General features: G+C 38.0%; 1 protein-coding gene across 2 annotated transcripts in view; it reads left to right on the top strand.

Moving 5' to 3' along the window:
* Window positions 1–17,698, top strand: part of PPARGC1B (PPARG coactivator 1 beta) — an 80,438-nt gene that overhangs the window by 36,464 nt on the left and 26,276 nt on the right. The window lies entirely within an intron of this gene.

Raw genomic sequence — 17,698 nt, 5'->3', positions numbered from 1 at the left:
TCTGCAGTTGCCCACATTTCCGGGTATTACGGTACCCAGAACAGCGATTCTTCGGTTCCCGATGGGACTTTGCTACTAAATCAATTCCCCCCTTTGTGTTCTGTTTGAGAAGAACCCCTGCATCCTGCTGCAGAGAAGTATAGAGAGAATGGTGACAGCTTTATTGGTGTAATATAGAAGGCTTGGCAGCAGAAAACTGTGATCACCACACTGTTTACAGGTAGTTACACAAAAAGGTGGCTTACTTTACCAAATAATCTTCGTTATATGTTGTGTATGAAACATGGTGTTGCTGATTGTAAAGTATTATCAGTTGAGCAACAAAGTGTTGTTCAGCACCTATGTGCTTTGTAGTTTATAGCGCTAAGATTTTATTCTTTTAGGACTCTGCAGATAGGCAGCAAGACAAACGGCATTTTACAGTATATATTACTGATTTTATGTGTATATCTTTTGATACATTGTATGTCTCTATTTACGGGACTCTTTCAGTAACTAGCTTTTTATAGCTATATGTGTCTTTAGATTACTGAAAACCTGCACTATTGTGGTAATAAAAAGCGATTAAGGTATGAGTACTTAAAAGTCTTACTCCATTGCTTTCCCTGCTAGATAAGGGCCAGTGCAGTAATGCAGGCCTTAAACATATAAAGGTTGTGGGCGTTCAATGATTATCTAGTTAAATGAAGAAACAAAGTAGGACTCTCTTAGATACCAGTGAAATACTTCAGTCAGCTAGTTTCTCCTAGTTTTTGTTGGTTTATGTAACAGGAGAGAAGTCATGTCTGGTTTTACTATGTTAAACTAGAACTGACTGGCTGGGTATTGGCAATTAATTCAAGGAGTAACATGTTGTGCCTGGTTTACTATGGGAAATGTCAAGGTTGGGACAAGAGTGCAAATGTGAAGATAAAAAAAATGCATTATTTCTGAAGTTGAGAAATGTAAAGTAAATTCCCAACACATTTTCAAGAAAGTACATTGTATTACTGTGGTTGAGTGGCTCTCTGGTAGTGGGCAGCACGGTGGCCAAGTGGTTAGCACTTCTGCCTTACAGCACTGGGGTCATGAGTTAAATTCCTGACCATGTCCTTATCTGTGAGAAGTTTGTATGTTTTCCCTGTGTTTGTGTGGGTTTCCTCTGGGTGCTCTGGTTTCCTCCAACACTGCAAAAACATACTAGTAGATTAATTGGCTGCTAACAAATTGACCCTAGTCTGTGTGTGTGTGTATATTAGGGAATTTTAGACTGTAAGCCCCAATGTGGCAGGGACTAAGGTGAGTGAGTTCTCTGTACAGTGCTGCGGAATTAGTGGCGCTATATAAATAAATGATTATAATAGAACAATCTTTGACTGGTCTTGGCTGTGTGGAAGATCATGTTTTGTTGAGAGGGGTTGACCTATCATGGACAACACCTTTACAAGTTGTTGCAAGCAACACTGCAAAAACAGAGGTATAAAAGTAGAGGTGGTTGCGCTTGGAAGACATGATGTGGTAAAGTGTTTTTCAAAAAAAGAAAACTGAATGTAGTTTTAGGCAGAGATTACTATATTATGATTAAATATGGCTGCGTACTTGTAAGGCATCTCATGCCATCATGTAACACTACAATGGAGGCAGCCATTTTGTGTAGCCTATTTACTTGTTAGTAGCTGGTGACATCACGGAGATGTAAGAGACCAAGTGCCTCAACGATGCCACTGTGCTGGCTACTAAGCATTAAGTAGATAATCTGCATTTCTATAAAAAAAACAACACATTTCTTTTAGTAAAAAGCAATAACATGAGTGTTAAATTTGTAAGCCCCTGATCTTCCAGTTGTCTAAATGTAGTAGTGCTCATAGTGTGATCTGTTTTGTGTGGCTTCAATTAGTTACCAGTGTATGATAAAGCTACGTGACAATACTTGTGTTATTGGGAAAAAAAAAAAATCCTTGATTTTTGTAATTTGCTTTCTGATTTAAGTGTTAGAGCTGCAAGCCAGTGGTAGTGACACTTTCTTCCTGTGTTTTTTTTTTTCTTTTCTTTTTAATTGTCCTGCAAAGGTGTGTAGAGTGGAAATTATAGAACCATAGTTACGGTTTGCCTCCTGAGAAAGGGAGGGGAGGAAAGCCACACATGCCAGATTTCTCTGCAACGCCCATTAATTGAGGAAAATATGATTTCAAAAAGAATTGGTTCTTGAGTGACTAGTTTAAAAGCGTTGCAGAATTTGAATTTTGCCTTGCATAATTGTTTCCTAGGAAGATAATTGAGAAAACATTGTGCTACATGGACTTTAGATAGTAGAAGTATAGTCTGAGGTAGGTAGACTTGGAGGTGCAGTTAAAATAAAAAAAATGATATTTGGATTGTGTCTTGTCAGAATGATTGGTGATTGTTATCTAATGAAGTCAAGGGCCAACCCTTGCCAAAATATAGGGCTATGAGACATGATGGACCAAAAACAACACATTTTAAATGTCTTCATAGAAATTATGGGTATATATGGTGTATGTGTCTTATTATACCAATTCTGTTGCGTCATTAAGCTATACATTTGGAAAACGGGATATGAGAGAATGATGACCGGAAGTAATGGTTATATTTCTTCCGAACTTTTTGTAATAGGACCATTGACAATGAAGGTCTATGTTTTTTTTTCTTCATTAGAGATATTTGATAATTTGATTGTATATCTCGGGCATGTTTGAGGTGTAATAGTCAATTAGGCCCCCAATTCGGATTTGTGGTTTGAAATTTCTCTTTCGCTGTTCACTTTGATAATAGTATTTTCAAATATTTTTATTTTTAAATATTTTTTAAATGATATTAAAATAATGAGAAGTATTTTAGCCTTTTTTTAGTTTGAACAGCGATCACTACATTGTGCAGTTTGTGTTGAAGCTTGAACACGGTTGAAACTTCTTTTAAAATTTTGATTGGCGAACACGAGCTGTGAAATTTAGACACTATATAGTATTTGCTGTTCAAATTGTAAAAGTGTTAAAGTAATATTTAAAAAAAAACCAAAACATTTTAATAGTGTTCAAACATAATAAAATGTTTTTGTTCTGTTTTTTTACAACTAGGTTACATTTGTCTATCTTCTAGGCAAAAAATATAAGAATTTTGAATCCGACCTACTTCTTTCACAGGAGAATGCCTTTCAGGATTTACGTTGAGGAGCGTATTGATGTTATCCCTTCTCCCGGACACAGTTGTCTGTGTATACCTATTGCAGAGTGCAGGCTTTCTAGCCTTACTGTGTCATTTGCCAGTTCTAAGACTTGTATGGATAAGCAGGAATTGCTATTTTTCCCTATAAAATCTCCTTGCACGTTATCAAACAATAACAGAAATTGGCAGTCATCTACAACAGACTGTGCAGTGAAAGGGGCTTGTAGAAACGAACAGCTCGACTCCATTCCCACACCATCCGTCTTTACTGAAGATTGTATACTGGTATGGTTTCTAGCATCGCCAAGTACGGTGCCTGCCAGCGTTTCTGTCACAATAGTCATTAGAAAATGGCTTGAAATTCCTGCCTTGCCTATAAAACCACTGTCCACCTATCGGTGCTCGCAGGAAATTCAGAATCCAATGCATTTTTACCAAATGGTGTTTTGATGCAGATGGTTTGCATGTGGTGTTTGCTTGGTGAATGTGTATATAAACCTCCTCAGGAATCAATCTAACCATAGGGACCTGCTTCATTCTCAGTATAGATTATGTGCATCTGCAAAGCACAGCCGTAACTCTGGTCATGAGTTAAACGGGTGGCAGTTATTAGCTTTGTTGAATAGGTTATATTTCACTTGTGTTTAAAATAAAGCCGAAATGTTAACCAATAAGTAAATTGACTGCAAAAGGTAATGTGTAAATTATAAATAGATGTTTTCACTTTGAAGCCCCTAGAAATATATTATTTCATGCTGTCGCTTAATGGAAAGGTTTGCGGCAAGGATATTTTTGCACGTGTTTTCCTGAGCTCTATGGGAGAAAGGCTTACTGCTTCCTTCTAAACATTAAATATTTATACATGGGAGAGCTCTTTTCCCTAGAGAGAGTGTTCTGTTTATAATTATAATTCAATGGTTGATGGCATTCAGACAAAGGACCCAGCTATTCCTATTCACTGTGACATTTTATCCAATACCATAGCAGGAGGTTCCACTGCATTTAGTCAGTGTTTGCATCTGACATTAAAAGCTGACAAATGCCATTTTCAACTCTGCAGCTCCATTTTTTTTTATCAGGCTTGGAGGCATAAGAGTTAAACAGACAAGTACAGCTGACTGAAAATAACCAGTATCCACTATAACTATGTAGTCACTAGTCATATAGATTGTACGCTTGCAAGCAGGGCCCTCTTACCGTTTTGTCTGTTAATGGCCAGTATTTGTTTATTGCTTACTTTGCTGCAGAGCATGATGGCGCTATATAGGTAAATGCTAATAAATAAAATGCATATTATTCTTTTTTCATTTTGCGAATCTTAGACTCTATAGACCTCTATGCAGTTCACTGCTTTAGTAGAAGTTATGAGCCTTTATTTAAATGCATCAATAGTACCTAGTCAGCTTCTCTTATTTGTATAGTCATGGAAAAAACTGAATTGTATTATGCCTGGTGGAGACTGTTTATACATGGATAGAAAGGCCAGGTGAGCTCACTGGTTGGCTCTTGCCTTTGACAAGATTGCGTCTAAAGAATTGACAAATCCTTTCCTCTCGTATGAGTGCGCCTTTTTTAATCCAAAAGATAAGTACAGTTCTTTGTAAAATGAAAATGTACACATTTAAGTTACATACTAGCCTGTAGATGGGGAGGAGGAACACTCATGTTTAGGAGCTCTTAGAGGGCGGAGAGCACCCTTATGTATGAGATCTCAGAAGGACTGATTGAGGGAGGTGCCCATGTATATGACCACTCAGGGGGACATAGTGAGGGGAACACCCATATATGAGCTGTTACAGGCACAAAGTGAGGGGAGCACTTATATGATCCTGCTACAGAATATGGGGCCTGATTCATTAAGGATCTTAACTTAAGAAACTTCTTATTTCAGTCTCCTGACAAAACATGTTACAAATTAGTTTTCTGTTTTGCACATAAGTTTAATACTGACTGTTTTTTCATGTAGCACACAAAAATCAACTTTAAATTTCAGTGTACAAATAAGCTATCAAGTATTTTTGTGCTACATGAAAAAACAGTCAGTATTTAACTTATGTGTAAGACGCCAAAACTGGGTATGTTGGGAGAGTTCTTATGAAGAAGGTGAAATATAATGGAATTCATTTTTCTGCACCTGTATGTATAAAATGTACATAGTAGCAACCGAATGGGAAGTATTATGGAGCACTACTTTCATTTTTTGTCAAAGACTTTGAGAGAAAAAATAATAACAAGAAAAGCCTATAAAACTGTGGTATTCCTGTTGCTAAACAGTATGTAATGTCTCATTTTTTAAGGAGCCATATTACAGGAATTCTTTCAGCCTGTTCATGTTTTGCTTATTTAAGTGCATAGTAACTGTTGCATGTTGCCTCTCCCTGGTGCAGAGTCCATCAAGAGTAGACAGCCAAGTAGGCAAGAAGTACAAACTTAATTTGTTACCAACAAGATTACATAGTGATAAGGCTCAATGGCTGCAGGCAGAACTATATTCATTGTGACCCTAGGAATCTCAGCACTTTGTTTTTTAAATGAAAATGTTTTACCACACTTTTTATAAACACAAACATTTTATTTGGTTTATTGGGCATTTTAGTAGTCTTAAATACTCCTCCAAAATTGCATAACAAGTATCTGATGATTACTGTGCATTTAAAGTTGATCTCTGTATTTTGCATAACTAATTGACTTCAAGGTTCATAGTCTTACTATTTTTACATTTGTTTTATAGTGATTCGACAAGACATTTACAGTGTTACAGATTTACTTGCATGCTATCACCAACATTTGGCTAATAAACTAAACTAAATATTAATTTTCTAATCCAGAAGTACAGTCAGGTGACCCGATTTAAAAAAAATAACACAACCCTGTACCTAAACAGTCCAAGGGTCCAGAATTAAAAACCAAAACCCTTCACTCATGCCAACACTTCAGTGAGTATCTTGGGCTAACTCAGCTGCTTTTGCAGTGGTGTATAATCAGGGCTGGATTAAAGCCCCTGGGCTAAGGGGGCCTCCATTCCCCCGTGAGGCCCCCCTGTGAGCCGCACCCCCCCATCCCCACCGTGATCCGCCGGCCGCCCCCAGCCCCAAGGACATACCTCTTTCTTTCTCCTGTCACTGTAGTCCTTCCGCGGCGCGCTGTAAGCTCCTTACTGAGGAGATCTCATGAGAGTGAGACTCACGAGATCTCCTCAGTAAGGAAACTACTACTGAGCGCCACGGAAGGACTACAGTGACAGGCTCAGCAGCATTGATTGGGCCAGGGGCGCCCCGCACCAATCAATAATGCCACTGAGCACTGTCAAGGGCCCCCTGGATGCCCGAGGCCCCAGGGCTGTAGCCCAGTTAGACCTCGGGATAATCTGGCCCTGTGTATAATGCTGGTGCTTTAGGAACTGTCAGCCAGTATAACCTATAGAAATTACATTTTCTGAATAAAATAATGATAATAATTGACTTAAAATATATTTGTGAAATGGTGTATATGTTAAACAATTAATATAACTGTACAGTGTTGTGTAATTTATGGTTTTATTGGATTGTAAATATGTGCATTTTATTATCCTCCAATGTAAATGCTTGTATTCAGGAGGTATTAACCCTATCTGAGACTTTTATTTTTAGCTCCTCTAGTGCTACAGGCAATTTCAGTGTGTTCTGGTCCTGCTAGACCTGAAGGGGATACAGTCTGTGTCTTTAAGTGGGTTGACAATCAGCACTAAGAACTGAATATATTGTGGTATACCAAATGGTTACATTAGAAATCACAATAATGTCTTTCCCATCTCTCATCCTTCTAATGAGAGTTCTCGCTGAGTAATGTGGGCATTTTGTAAGCCTTAAAACCAAGCAGATGGTTTGTAGGCTGCATTAACAAGGCTTTCAGAAAAATCCATCCTGGATACTGTGCATTGTTATAGATCATACGGATATTGATGAATTGACTTTCTTTTATTACAGTTTTTATGGGCGTATTGTTTGTATTGCAATTACATTCTTCAAAGTAATTCGGAACATGACATAGTACTAATTAGACTGACTTGATAAGCGGATTTGTATCAAGAACTTTTGACCGTTGGCACTCAGTGTATCTTCAAATGTTTGCTGTGTGTCATAAGGAATTTTATATTCAATAATACACATAACATGGAACTGGTGACTTATTGTTTTATTAATAAAATAAGTTTGTCATGTTAAAGTAACTCCAAAGGTTATTTTTGTGTTTAACCCTTACCCTTTAGCTTCCTTGCCTAAAAAGGAAAGTGTATCACACCAGTAATTAAGCATGGTGAATACAAATTGAAGGTCAACCCTGCAAATGCTTTCATACTGCCGCCCAGGCAATATCCCAGGATATTGCCAAGGGGCAGAGGCTCCCCCAGAGTCAAAATCCCGGGTAGACCGCATTCATACTGAACACGGGTCTGCCCGGAGCCTCCATGGCAACTTCACAAGAGGAGCTCTGATTGGGCTTGTGATGTGTTGTTTTTTTGTTTTCTTTTTTACTTTAACATTGTGTCTGGTGAGACCCGGGTTGAAAAACCCGGGTCGCACCATTCATAGTGCAGGTTTCCCGGGGCAGACTCTGGACTCACCCCACCAGAAGACCCAGGTCTAATTCCTGGGTATGATGACCCAGGAATTATCACAATGTTATTTTATATACAGTTTTCAAGTAAACTTCTATCCTGGAACAATTGCATGTTTCAGGTAATATAACACTTTACAGAGAAAGTTCTTTGTTTCTTTGTTGGTGTGATAGAGCAGACATTTCTGTTCCATGGTTTGAACATTTTGGTTTGGGTGATGTCACGGGTAGTCTGTCCTTGTGGTAATGGCAAAAACTTGCACTCAATATTTTTAACCAGATGTGCCTCAGTCAGAGTTCAGTTTAAAAGAAAACCCAATGCACTAATACTATAAGAGCATAATGTGCATCGTTTGCAAAACTTTCTGCATTGTAATTCTTTTTTGGAACAAGATCTTCATTTAAATATTGCACGAACATGCCTTTTTACTAATGTGCTCTCACTTTTATCTTCTGTCCTTGATTCTTGGCACAAGACCAGATGCTGTTATGTTTGGCATTGCATGTTTTGTAGTAGGGTGACATTTTCTGAAGAATTTCTTACTACAAATAGATTGGGTTATGTGATTGATAAGTTTCTTATCAATCCCATAACCCAGTCTATCTAAATAAGCATTCACTGCCAGAATATTATTGACATGAGCTGGAGTTAATCTTTAATCGCACCTATCGCTTACATACAGTGGTGGCAGCCATTTTCCAAGTTATTCCCACTGGCGTTTTGTTATAAACAGAAGTACACATGCTTTCGACATGTAGTAGTGTATACTTTTTTTTTTTACTGGTAATTTGGAGGTAAACTCAAGTGAATTGGAGCAGGCAGCATTTGGAAAAAAGAACAACACACATCACAAGTGGGTATAGATGTCATTGGAAACAATGATTTCCGTTTTCAGACAAAGTGAATGCCAGTGGCTTTGAAGCTTAAGGTATATTTCTAAGATATAACAAAAAAATTGGGGATCTATTTAACAAACTAAACTGCGATAGCCCAAAACTCCGGGGAAAACGGCTGTTTTCTCTGGATAATGGCAATCGCAGGTCTTCACTTTGTTTATGAAGGTGTTAACACATCTCTGATGTCTCTATCATCCACTGGGGAACAGTGGACCATGGGGTATAGAGCCTCATTCAGGACATGGGCATTTTAAATAACTCTAACAATAAAATGCTCCTCCCTCTTATACCTCCCCATCCTGCAGGGAAGTCCGTTTTTTAGAGTGCCCTCAGGACACTTTTGCTGGGCTGCCTCGGCAGCCTGTTTCTTTTGTTTATTTTTATTTTAATTTTTAAGGGCAGTCAGTCTTACTAGGCTGTCTGCAAATGGGAGCGGGGAAGATGTGTAGTGTAAGCACAATCTGCCGCAACCCCGCTCCCTGACGTGGGATGTCTTCCGGGCCTTTGCACTACTTTTACCGCAGGTTGAGCCTGGGGGACCGGTGCTGCCAGCATACCATTGGATGGCTAGAGCAGCACCAGACCGCAATGGGAGAGCGGCAAGGTAAGTCCTCATTCCTGGCACCTGGAAAGGGATGTTAAAAAGACGGTCTTCTTCTGTCTGGTGGGGCCTGGAGTCTGTTAAGCAAGGCCGCTGCAGAGCCAGGGCTCCACTTGGGAAGAAGGGTGAGGTGGTTCCACCTTATCACAAGGTAGGCCAGCACTAGGCACAGTCACAGCACAAGGGAGGCTGTCCTCTAGGACCATGTCTGCTGATGTGCTGGGCCCTGGGAGGAGGTGTAAATAAAAACACCCCTGCACCATATCATTCACCTTCTCACTGACTGATTTCAGCTGTATTCTGAAGATCAGTCTAAACCAATCACTTTGCCAGCAACCCCTGCTGCCTCTTTACCTGCTCTTTGCCTTATGATGGGGATAACGAGAGGTATATGGCTGAGTTCTGGGGAGAGGTGCAGGTACAAGCAGTATAATTTACACTGCCTCCTCTGATTTCAGGTGTATACTAAAGATCAGACACTGTGACTATTGGCTCTACTCTCCTCTATCTTTACAGCAGCAGGTAATACTGCTAGGTAGAGTGGGATTGCATTGAGATTGCTTTGTATATTTCTGCAAAAATTCTGTTGAGGTTTATTCTCTATTGATACCTAGTTCACTTTTCAGCCCTTTTTTTCCTGCTCTTTTTTTCCTTTCAGGGTTGATAAAGAGAGGTATATGACTACTAAGTCCTCATGTGAGGTGCAGATCTAGGCAGCATATTTTGCATTTTCCCCTGACTCATTGCAGGTGTGTACTGAATATCAGTCTAGATCAGACACTGCAGTTCAACTCTCCTCTATATCCCAAGCAGCAGGTAGTTACTATTAGCTGGAGTGGGATTGCATTGGGGATAGTGTGGTATATTTCTGCACAATTTACTGATGAGTTTATTGCTGTCTGTTGATACCTGGTTCTCCTTTTCTATATTGTGTGGTCTGTATCTGCCTTGGTTTATCTTCCTTGCCTGACCTGCCAAATAAAGGGAGGTCTAGGATGGCAGGGCTTCATCTGTGACTTGTCATAGTTATGTAAAATATCAGGCTGTGACCAAGTGGACAATCGGACAGATGCCTTTGGTGGGAGGTCTGCTGTCGTACGCGCTGGCTGGAATCACCTTTGGTTATGTGGAACCATCGAAACAATAAAAGAGCTGCGCTCAACCCCAATTCAGGCAAGAGCAGCAATACTCAGGAATCCCTTCCTGTAAATCACAACATATACACACAATGTACTGCGCTCAATTGCAAAAACTGCGGATATACACTTATCAAATGTTATTGGGTGATAGATGTAGGTGCGTATAACTCGTGCTATTGGTGAAAATACATCAGGATACAATGAAAATAACAGTGGTCAAATATATAACTCATAAATGAGTGACTGATATAAGGAGGCTGTTTTGAATATGAGACAGTACCATTAGAAAAATAAAAAATGATGGACAGTATGGAAGGTAATGACCAAGGGTTTAATCAGCGATTGGTCATACACATGGTAAACTAAATACCATGTGTATGACCAATCGCTGATTAAACCCTTTAAACAATTTTTTCTTTTTTTATACACAATTAAACTATGTTAATAGCATGTAACTACATTTTTTTATCATTAGAAAACAACCTTAACTATTATACACAAAAAGAAATCATATTTTTCATTTGTACATCTGTGATTCCCTTCCTATAGGATAGGTATATTTTTGTAAAACAACTGTACCCACCATTTTGTAACATTGACACCAGTCGCATGCATGTGACAGAAGGAAAGGAAGGATAGCAAATGGTATCTGCACTAGTAAATCCTGGCAGGTCCTTAAAAATTTCAGACTGTTCCCTTGCTATGCTGTTCTGGCAGGACTTGTTTCTAATCAGTATAGTATTGCATTGTAGTGGTAAGCCATTCAGCTGCTGTCTGAGGAAACCGGGCCATAGGTCAGCTGAGAGTTGAGCAAGCATGTGCCTTGTGGGGAAACAAGCAAAGGGGAAAAGTATATATGTATTAAAATAAAATGTTGATTTTGAGCAGTGAATGAATATATATTAAGTCTCTGAAATCAGCTTAGGGATTAAGTAATATTATTCAGTCATCAGACATTACCCATCAGAACCATTTCAAATATTCTATACATTGCTAAATTTACCTGAATATGTTCTTTGTCTGTGAAATCCAGCTGGATTTGTACTTGCTGCGAGTAACTTGCTACAAAGCAAACCACTTGTGCATGCCAAGCAGACTCAGCGGCTGGTGCAGCTAATCAATTGATTAGGGCCCTACAATTTCAGCTTTTACATTAAATGTAATTTAATTTGGTCAAATCAGCCAGGCCACTTACTGAAGATATCAAAGCAAAGCGATTACCTGAAGTACTTATATTTCTGGAACTCACAGGACAAGTATTAGAATAGTACATTAGTTTGCCTTCAACTTATGGATTTCTCAGCATGGCACCATATCCACTGATTCCTAGATCAGCCCAAGTCTAACAAGTGAAGAATGTTCATTTGAATTAAAGAATTTCTCTAGCCCAGAGAGCTGGACCACATGGCTACCAGGCAAGGGACCCCCTGCCATTCGGAACTACTCGCCCCATAACCACTGCAATGTATCTTGCCTCTGCATTGTCATTTTGGAATGGCTAATGCTTCGATAACACTGTCCGTTTGTAGCATATGCTGATTTGACATTGCGTTAATGTGTTAGAAACAGTTACTTAAATACACAGCAATCAGATATTTGTTATGGAGGGGGAATTACTCTTTAAGGACTTATAAGTGAATGCTAGGACTAGTAAGAGGCTGAGTACGCACTACAGTGTTTTCAGACGATTATTGGGCCATAAACATCCGGTAGGCCCGATATCCGGTAGTGTGTACACTGCAACAATGAATGATTATCATTCCAAAGCACATTGTATTGTTAAACAAAATGTTTAAATCTGGCTTAAAATCTTGTTCATCGCTGGAATGATGTTGTTCCAATTCTGCAGTGTGTATCCACAGAGTCATGATCTTTTCAGACAATGATTATGACAGATGAAGAGCACAGATCTGAAGGTAAATTGTGTAAAACGTGTATAGTGTGAACACATTAACCGGAATGCTGATCGGGATTTTTTTTATTTTCTTTTATCAGTTGTTGGTAAAATAGTTATAGATAACACATCAGGAAAACATGTATGTAGTATGTACAAAGCCTCATGCTGCTTGAACTTGTCATGTAGTTTTATAAAACTACTACTAATCTATTTATGACATCTGCCTCATAGTTGCTGTTTGTCCAGTTGTATTGTAGACCAGAAGTAAATCCTGCGGTGCTCAGGTTGAATTTCACTCTGCAGAATAGTTTGGGAAGAGCATAGCCCATGCTTTGTGCACTGTTCCCGAACTTTTGTCCTGGATCCATGTATCTGAAAGGCACAGAAAGAAGTAAATAATTCTGCAGTGATGTTCTGAAAACAGAGGGGGATTGTTGGAGACAGTTCTGCAAAAAAAATAGTGGGTTAAATGTGTTCCTTTAGATTGTAGAACTGGTGCTCCAACTTACAAGTCCCAGGGATTCTGAATAAAATGTCCCGTACCTGTATGCGACATATATGTTCTATGAGTGTTCAGAGCTGTGGAGCATACATTTGCTAATTATTTAAAATATCAAATATGGATATATTTTTTGGTTATCTGTAGTTAAATGGGTACATAGTAATTTGGTTGAAAAAAGACATGAAACGGCATATCTGCCTTTGGCATACGTAATAGAAATATACATGTCCACATACACAATTGTCAGTATTTTTAATTAAGTTGGTTATTTTCTAAAAAATAATATAAAAGTTTAAGCCACCTCCTGGGATTGATATAAATAGGACAACCAGACACTGGAACTGTACTGTTTCTCATAGCATTGAGATTGATTGACTGGGAACAAGGAAGTTACATAATCACATGATGAATAAGGAGTTAGAAGCTTTCTGGTTTATTATAATTTAAACTCTTCTTACTAAATATTATATGAATTTGATGTGGGAAAGCACATGTGTTTAGCTCCCATATGTGTTTAGCAATTTGCTCCCAAGCACCACATTTTTGCATTATTTTTGCATTATTTTCCAACCTAAGGAAAAAAAAAATTGTGTAGCAATTCCGTATTCTCATTTAATTTGCATTTGAAGTGTGTGTGTCAAGTCTTAGTCACAGTTTTAAGACAACTTGAAATGGTATATTTAGATCTCTATTTGTGATTATAATTAAGCAGAGTGGGAGAATTTTGTCAAGATTGTTATAGAGCAAAATCAAAGTGAGATATATCCATTGTTTTCTATTGATATATTTGTATAGTGTGTACCAGCAGAAAATGTATAATGCCTTTGACCGCAGGGGGTGTGTATTGTGTGTGTTTATAAATAAAGTTTGTTGCTAGACTCTTTAGTCTTTCGTCTTCATTTTTGTTCAGAACATGTTTGTTACTATAAGGGGCTGGTTTTTTTTTTTTTTTTATCAGGAATGAAATGTAAACGTTTGTTATCTTTTAGGTTTCCGATTAGTCAGCTTCCAGAAAGGCTATAACAGCATTTGTTCCTGTACTGCTGGCACAACAGATTTCAAAGTCCACTCACATCAGTGGAGCATATAGAAGCTGTTATGGGAATCTGTTAATAAAAAGTATATTTTTGTGGTCTGTGACATATAGTAAAACCATTGTGTCCAAAGAATCTTCTGAAATTACATACAGTGAGTGATGAGGTTCACACACAGACTTGCTCTTTAAATAGTAAAAAAAATCAAAATGTAATCTTGCAGAAAAAGCTAATGAAATTCAAAGCCCTTTTTTACAGTACAAAGAAAAAATTAGGCAAAGTCTATTAAAATCTGAAAGTCATTTGGATTTTATCATCTTAGTAATAGGAAGAGCTATCCTATCAGAATGGTTTTCTCTTCTAACAATGACAAATATGGAAGATGTTCTCCTGAACGTCTTACTGATACTGGTAGCTGCAGTCACTTACAGGACATTGTAGAGTTTAGGATAAAGTGGACATTTGTATAAACTAATGCAAACAACAAAGTGTATAAAGGAGCTCAGCATTAATTCTCATCTCTGGAGAGCAGAGACATTGTGATCCTCTATTGTGGACCCACAATGGAAACACTACTAGCTTGTGGAACCACAAAATAGTAACAAAGTATTATTAGATATGAATAAAAATACAATGTAGGAGACTACTTTTGGCAGCACCTTGAAATATAAGATTTATTATGCTTTAAACATACTTGCCAACTATTTAAATCTATACTCCGGGAGATCAGAGTACAGATCATGTGAATTTTGGCATTTTACAGGGTCCGGGAGGTTTGCCTACTCTTCCGAGAGTCCGGCAGGACTCCCCGAAATTCAGGAGCCTCCCGATTATTCCGAGAGAGTATGCAAGTATGTGCTTAAAGATGGTGATGCTGCCGTGACCTATTACCCAGTAACCTTGTTTATGCATTAACAGACAAGGTAGGCAACTGGTTTGACTACCTGCAGCATATATTTGAAGGTGGTTATTCTAGTTAAACTGGTTGCCTACCTTGTATTTCCTAATGCATACACAATAAAGTTTGTTGTTTTGTTTATTTTTTGGTACTGCTTGTATGCTGTCCATTGTGGACCCCCCTTTATGTTCACAATATGAAGCAAGTGAAACCTATATGGGTCTTCTAAATTAAATTGGTTCATCCCCACCAAACATTGGCTATGCCTTGCATTTAGGAGGGTAAGTTACTCCTGAAAACTTGTATCATTTACCCCCTGCTTTACATAATGCAAACAGACAGTGATAGTGTAGAGGAAACAGCCACTGTAGGTACCAGCTGCTTTCTGTAATTAGAGAGATATATTTAGCTTGTGTTCCCAGAGAGTGGAGGGAGGGAAGAGGGATGTTTTACACAAGACAGAGCTCAGGCCTCCTCTTTGTGCTGTGCGAATAGTGGAACCCATTTTAACAGCTTTGCTGCCAGTATCTTAAAACATAAGTCTTTTGGAATTGATGAAGTTAAAGGGGAATCCAGAGGATGAATACTTATTGCATAGAAACGCTCAAAATTCAATCTCTAAATGTAAGAACATTTATTCGATTTTCAGAGGTAGGCTTCAATTTCATCTTAGATAAAAAAAAAAGAGAAAAAAGCCTCTGTGTTTTATTAGATTACTATAATAAGTGGTCCTTTCTGGCCAGCATCAACTGCATCTTAATGAGAATATGAAGGATGGCTGTCAATGAGAAACATAACTTGTAAATTACATTAGAACATCACCAAACTGTAATTACAAAAACACTATATACCGGTACTGTCCAGTTGACAAAGTATAAGTAGACTTCCTTATATTTGTTGCATCGTTCATAATTGTGTGGTTTGTTTGTTAGTTGATATATTGACATAAATCCTCTTCGTTTTGTGTTGCACTAGATGATTGACTGTTAATAAAGAGGCTTTTACTAGCATTTTTTAAAGCTATTAAAAGCATGTAAAGGGCCAAGTGGGGGATGGTCTTCTGGATTCTGCTTGCCTTGTTTACTTGTGTTCACTGCAAGTGATTGCCAGTGCGTCAGTGGTGCGTACACCATTGCTCCTCTCTCACGTACACAAGTGAAAGCGCTGAGGTTTTTGTTTCTAATGCCAGAGGCCAACCATCCTTACTGTGAGATGCTTCTGGTATAGTTTTCATCTTGGTTCTAGGACTACACCTTATGACATTTGATGATTGCTAGTTTTTTGTTATCTACTATAAAATTGTTCTTTCACTGTAGCTTCAAAAAACAAATGAACACCTTCTTGATTTCTTTCACACTGGTAAAAAGCCAGTGAAAACTTGAAAACTCTACATTTATATAATAAGTATATTAATACGTAATAATAATGTGTGTGTGTGTGTATATATATATATATATATATATATTATATAAAATTTATTAGTTGGGAAAAAAGATATTGTTACATGTTGCTACTATCCACATGCAGTATACTCTGTAAACCTACCAAAGGTCAAAGTAAGATTGGCTTTTGAAAGAGTTAAGTCTGTTCTTGGCTCTGCTTAATCAATATGGTTTATGCTAAAGTCACGATTTAAGGTGGCTGCAAACTGCAACAGTCATGCCATTCAATTGTCTAATGGCTCTTACTCGCAGGATGGTAATACAGCACTTATACATGCCGGAAGAGTAGTCTACTGATCAGTATGGTAAATGTTTTGTAATTACTTAAAGTACTTTTTTATTATTTTTTTTATTTTACAATTTCTGGTCTGATTATGGACGCAACAAACAGTGAGCAGTTTGACCACATCCACGGGAAAATTATATAGTATAGATCTGATTGTTTGATTATCGTGTAGAAATTTCTGGATCACAAGACAATTTGTGATCAAGTGGTGACTAATGGCCAGGTGCAGAGTTGGATGCAAAATGGCAGTAAAAAAGCATAGAAAGCAAGTGTATTTCCACCCATATACAGAGCTGTACACATCTCAAAATATGTCTGCCTCTGTATCATGTCTGTCATCATTATAATTAGTGTGTATTTGCACCAATCCTGTAGCAGGTGCAAAAGATACACCTCCTAACAGGTGTATATATGTGTTTCCGCAGGACTGCATAAGCCGCACTTGCATAAGCATGCAACTTTACTATACTCTGCCAATATTAGAACGACCCTTTCCGCCCTCGTCCTGTCTCTCTTGTTGTAGGCGGGTGTAAGTGCCAGAATCACAAGGCAAATGTACTTGAGCACAATTTCCGGGCATGCGCAGAGCAATCTCACACAATGTATACTATGCATACTGGCGTGTGTTCTACTCTGAATCAGCCTCTATATGTACATACTTATGTGATTTTTGCATACCAAGTTTATCAGCCACCTCATTCAAAATCCATTTGATACCAATCCATGTGCTTATTCAATGGTCAAACAATTATTTAATGAAGGTAATGACATACATCAACATCAACATTTATTTATATAGCGCCAGCAAATTTGAATGCCATTGTCGTTTACCTGTGTGTTGAGTCTGTTCATGTGAATTTTGAATTTAATTGTTTTCCGCGTTCTATACGATCTGATCTAATGTTCAGGGGACTAGCTTCATTTGAAATTGATCTTCAAATGTAGTTTGTTTGTTTTTTTTCTTGTATTTTCTTCCTAGCTCTGTTAAAATCAAATTTGCTTTCTTATCTTGGAACAAATTAATCGAAAAATGTGTGTTTTTAGCACGAGATGAGCAAATGAATGAATGAAATACAGATTATATTACAGGGTGTAAATTGTAGCACACTAAACCACTGAAAAGAGAAGGTCTGCAGTAAGGCATCATTCTGGTGATCGTACAATGTAAGACACTTAAAATGGAAAAGTCCTTGTTTTATTCCATTAGAGTTAGTTTTTTTGGTTTTTTTTTTAGATTTTTAATTCTT

This window comes from Mixophyes fleayi, chromosome 4 (assembly GCF_038048845.1).
Source record: "Mixophyes fleayi isolate aMixFle1 chromosome 4, aMixFle1.hap1, whole genome shotgun sequence".
NCBI classification, from domain to species: domain Eukaryota; kingdom Metazoa; phylum Chordata; class Amphibia; order Anura; family Limnodynastidae; genus Mixophyes; species Mixophyes fleayi.
The sequence above is the reverse complement of the archived record's forward strand: the minus strand, read 5'-3'. Positions and strand labels throughout refer to the sequence as shown.